General features: G+C 31.9%; 1 long non-coding RNA gene across 1 annotated transcript; it reads right to left on the bottom strand.

The window, feature by feature from the left end:
- Positions 1-4,767: 4,767 nt before the first annotated feature.
- LOC140449658 (uncharacterized) lies at positions 4,768-5,258 on the bottom strand. The gene is made up of 3 exons (XR_011951854.1): positions 5,174-5,258; positions 4,987-5,073; positions 4,768-4,933 (listed from the first exon to the last, which is right to left on the bottom strand). It is a non-coding gene; the product is annotated as an uncharacterized lncRNA (long non-coding RNA).
- Between the last annotated feature and the right edge of the window lie 398 nt (positions 5,259-5,656).

Here is a 5,656-nt window from a genome sequence, read left to right as displayed (position 1 = left end):
CTTTACTTAAACTTATCAGACATATGAGCTAAACACGAATGTAACTTATTTCTAGTGCAGGAAACACATATAGGGCCTTACCTAGGGTATTTGGTATATAGCTGATCGCTGAAAACCACATCGTAGATATAGACACGCTATTTCTGTCGGAAAAGAAGCAAAGAATAACTCAAAGTAAGAAAGGACAAAACCAGTCAGCCGAGAGAATCTTTTAACGATGTTGAGCTTGGATCCACCATCTACATATTTAATGAAAAATAATACAACTACCGACATTGAGGATCTGAGCACAAAGCTTATTACGAAACCTGGACCAAAAACCCTCTACAATGGCTTATCCGGATGATGAACAACTGTATTCAAATTATGGATATCCAAAGTTTAGAGACAAGCCAAAGTTGTTACCTTGCTTAAACCTGGCAAAAAAAAGACGGGTACGAAAAATATCCGGTATACCTTAAATTACAGAATATTTCTCCAAAAACTATGTGATATCCCCTTAGATAACAAGCTCACTTACATTGTCTGCGTATGCCAACATAAGAGAATATTTTTTGTATTACTCAATGGTAAGAATAGCAGATGAAGAACGGTCTCGCTTGGGGTAGCATAAAGGCACCTACACTGTATAACATTTACACAAACAAACGATCCATACCGGTAGATACTAGGACTTCTATTATATAGACGAGACACCTATTATTACACAATAAAAATAAACTATGAATTAATTTTCAGCCAAAACCCCTGAAAAACTCGTGGGTGCTCCTTCAATTTCCCCAACATAGATGTTTTCACAAAACTGAACATCCAATCTTGTCATAAAATCGTTGAACTGTAGACTTCCTATAAATTCCTTGAAAATAGTTTGTATCACCCCGGGTCAGTCACAGATTATTGTTTAAAACTAAAAGGTAAATTGAGGACCAGAAATAATATTCTTCGCAAGCTTGTCAGCTAAAAATGAGGCGCACGTCCTTCCGCTCTTAAAACATAGACGCTTGTACTATATGCTTCTGCTGCCGAATATACCTTGTTAGACAAATTAACCATTCTTTCTTTTTGTGCACACCACTACCCATTTTAACACAAAAATATCTATTGTAGCACTTAACCATATTTATTTTGAGATAACCTTCTATCGAGATATCATATGTAGTACGCAAATAAGACCAGAACTAAAATATTAAAAAAGCTTTATACAATATATCGCAAAAGATTGGATGAAATAAAAGTAGTTTTTATTAATCAGATGCTTACATAAAATGTCCAAAGACATACTCACATAAACAAAATATATTACGAAATTTCTGTAAATAAAAAAAAACATCAAGTTCGGCATTGAACTAAGAAAATTATATTAAATAAAAAAACATCTTTAAAAATACAGAAAAAATAAAATTTTCTATGCAAGCGAACATTCTATTCAATAATAAGCCCAAATCCTTTTGTATCTACATACATGTTTTTTAAAGAATCAGTTACATTTTAGTACGTAGTTATACCAGGTAGTATGATATCCTCTGTTACACAGTGTAATGCGTATGACATTACACTGTCTACAAACAGTAGATAAAAATAAGGAGCCCATATAAACCGTTCAGGGTATATGTTGAAAATATACGGTATAATCGCACAGTTGCCAAACTCTCAGAGCTTACTTAAACCGATGAACGTATGGTTCAAATATACAATGAGGAAGATCTGAACGACCCCTATAATATATACACGTGAACAAAGCGATATACATTTATGATACAGGGGTATTTACGGGTTCCAAAAATTTTTTATAAATTATTAAACTCTACGTGTTGACGAATCGACTGAACCAATATTACGGAGTTGTCAAGTGAGCTCCGTATATCGGTATCCACTTGACCACGGAGCTCAATTGAACCTGAATTTTAACATGGGCGGAGTTCACTTAATGCCGTAGATATATCTTATCTTATATATATGTTATCTTTTTTCTTATTCTTATATATATATATATATATATATATATATATATATATATATATATATATATATATATATACGCACCAGTGGATAGCTCCTCCTTATATAGGAAATTTACATATAATAGGTCCTCCACTGTGGTAGGTCCTCCGTATACGGAGGACTTATCGCAATCATTATAAAAGAAGTCTAAACGTCATTCTAAACCATTGAGCAAAATTTCAGATGGATGAGTTATTGCATGTTTTTGTACGTTTGAATACTTTAGTTCAATATGATCGCCACATTACTTGTTGTGTCGCCAGCGTCGGCGTATATTTCGTTACGTATATTCAAATTATAGTTTACCGACCTTAGTTCTTCCTATTTTTATATTACGGTGGTTAAGTCCTCCTCTGGAATAATGATTCGAAAACTACTTAATAGCCTTCCAATCTCTCTTTAATATTTAAAGTAATATAATATATATATATTTTAACAAAAAATCTGAATCAAAGTAGACAGGTTTTTGTTCACAATAAAAGTGATGGTGAAAACGAAAAATGAATTCAAATGTAATGTATTTGTTATATTGTAAACGAATCTGATTATTTAAGGGCTATATATATATTATTGATAATCATTTATAAATTTTTAACAAGGGCTAACGAAAAAAAAACATGTATATGTTCGTTATAAATATTTAATTTTAATCATTATTTATATTTAAAAACAAATAATAAAAATATGAACAAAACTGAATATATAAACACAAATAAAAATACTTAACGAAAACTCAGAATATATTGCAAAAACTGAATTTCGAAAAAAACTTGGACATTTAACACTTTTTATATTCATTTTGAACGAAGACCTTTATTTTGAGCCAATTTTTATTTTTTAATATATCAGGATTTTTTAAAATCAGATCTTCACATTCCGATTTTTTGGGGGGCCTCTTTTGTTTAATGTGGGTTTTAAAATACATTTTGACTACTTTCTTCTGATTTTCTGTCCACGGAACTAAAACCCTTTTTTTATTTTTTGCCTTCATATCCAATATTCCCTTTTTTTCATTATTACAACTTTCTGAACCTTTTGATTCAATAACATCATTGGTTTCATTTTTTTGTTCCCCAAATACCTCGTTATTATGTCCATCATCATCTTCCATAATGTCTTCTTCCAAATTTATCTCTATTTCTTCTAAACTTTTTCCCTTGAATTGACCTGCTTTACCTTTCTCCATTAACAGGAGCAACTTAGAGATCTTTACAGTTTGATAAATGTCATCGGGGAGTCTATATGAAGATCGATGAATTCCTAATGTGTGCCCCATAAATGAAGCCAGTTGCTCCATGTCATTTTCCGACATGGTAAACAACTGGGTTAGCGTTGCTAGATGTTTTCTCAGCCTTGTACATGTAAGAGCACTAGGATTTTTAGCTCCGCATAATTTAGCATATTTTGACATTACTTCATACCCTCGAATTGGTTTATCAAATTTTGGATTAACAAAAAGGTAAATACTAGGTGTTTTTAAAAGTAAATCTCTACATTTTGTAATTATTTCTAAGTGTTCTTGTACATCCTTACTTACTAGGACGGGTACACCACGTCCCCTTTTACCTTTTATTACTATTCTTCTAAAACTTTTCATTAAAATTCTTTCGGTTTCTGAAATTGCTTCAGAAAATTCTTCATAACATTGATTATCTTTAGCGCTAATGTAACTCTGTATGGTCATTCTTTCTAATTCACCAGGGCGCCTTCTATTTAATAAGATAAGACGGCAATATATAGTTTCTAACAGAAACACGTAAGAATTAATATCATTATTATTTTTCTGTAATTTATCACAAGATTCATTTGCCCTTCGCACGAGATAGTTTTTCAATAGCTTAAGGTCACTTGCTAGTGGTATTAACGTCACTTTGTTCCATTTTTTCATGTCTAAATCATTTGCAGCTTGACTGGAAATATCATATTTCCAATTTCCTTCTATTATTTGTATTAAAGATTTTAAGTCAGAAAAACAAAAAGAGAAATCAAACGATTTCTACTTAGCGAAACCGAATTCAAATCTTAACCACTGTGTTTCCTAAAATTTGCGAAACAAACACCGTCATTCTATTTTAAGTCAGCTTTAGCGCTGGCACTTCTAACTGTAAACTCAGACTTTTTCGCATTAAGCATAAGTGCTATATCACAACACTGTTTTAATGTAGTGCCAATATTTTTAGCAAATGATGGAGCTTTAAAAGTTTTGCTCTCTTGAAACTATTTTAGTAGCAAAAACTAAAGAATCGTAATATTCTGGTTTCAACGAGTCAAAAAGCGTTTTGATTGAGGAACTATTTTTTCTTAGTTCGATAACAATTTTAGCTAATTCCCTCATTTTTCTTGACGCTACTGGTATAAAGTGTTGTTCTCTATGGATCTTCAAATATCTTGAGCCAAACGCACAAATGAGCGGATCTTTTTTAGCCACGAGTGATACATTGTCTGCTCGCATTTGAGGAAAAACAGTTTCTTTTAAATAAGTGTCCAATTTAAGGTGCCTTAATAAGAAATTTTGTGCTTGTGATTGGGAATTTCTGGTTATTGAATCAGGATTACATATTTTTCTGTGGCGCCATAAGTTTTTTGCCGAATACATGCCGAAGCAGTGGTCACACGGTAGGTAGTTTGTATCTGCAGATCCTTTCCTAACTGGTTTTAAATTTGCAGAACCTAACAAATAGTTTCCCTTTTTTCTCAAAGCAAATAACAATTGCTTTCTCGTTTTACTTCTTGGAGGGTAAACCAAAATTCTTTGAACTTCTAATTCGCTTTGATGATTTCGTAGTATATGTCTAGGAAAATTTAATACAACTGATTCACAAAAGTAACAAAAAACAGATTTTTTTAAAGACTTCGTATTTATATTGCAAGTTTCTTCCACATGTTGATGGATATTTAGGCTGACAGAAGACGAAGGTGAATTAGATTGTTCCTAAAAAGTATGTGCTTTGAATTATATTGCTAAAGTATTTGAAATAAACTTACCTCAATATTTAACTCATCTTTGTTAACTTGTTTTGGACAAAAGTGGGAAGAAAAATTATTTATTTCTGGAGAACCTGAAGACTTTTCCTAAAAACCCAATTAAATAAATATATTTTTTCTGTTATCCATTTCAATATTACAGAGTACACAACACATTTTATTCTTTTAAAAGTTTTATTGCACTTACTGAAGAATCATCGAAGGGAACATAATTGGAATCTAACATTTCATCAGAAGCTGGTGATGGAGTTTCTAAGTCTGGAGAATCTGTGTTATCTTTACCACTTTCTTCAGGTGTGAAGATACTGTCAGGTGAACCATAAAATTGAGGGGAACTTAAGGATATTCCCTAAAATTATTTTTCATAGTAAAAAGTGACTGAAGTAGGGAAATACAGTAGGCGGTAAAATAAACAGTACTGAAATGAATATTGAAATGTATATGAATATCTATATATTTAGTATACATGATATAGCCTTACCAACATTATTCACGACGACGTTTCCGATAAAATAGATGTTAAAGATGCTCTCTGGCACTAAAAAAATCTAATTGGAGTTTTTTATTCCGGAATGTCAGACATTGTATCGGCCTGCCTCCTTCAGCATTCCCCATATGTACGTATCATATGCTGTTAGTTAGGTTAGGCCTGATAATTGCGATGGGTATG

The sequence above is a fragment of the Diabrotica undecimpunctata genome, chromosome 9, assembly GCF_040954645.1.
Source record: "Diabrotica undecimpunctata isolate CICGRU chromosome 9, icDiaUnde3, whole genome shotgun sequence".
Classification (NCBI taxonomy): domain Eukaryota; kingdom Metazoa; phylum Arthropoda; class Insecta; order Coleoptera; family Chrysomelidae; genus Diabrotica; species Diabrotica undecimpunctata.
The sequence above is the reverse complement of the archived record's forward strand: the minus strand, read 5'-3'. Positions and strand labels throughout refer to the sequence as shown.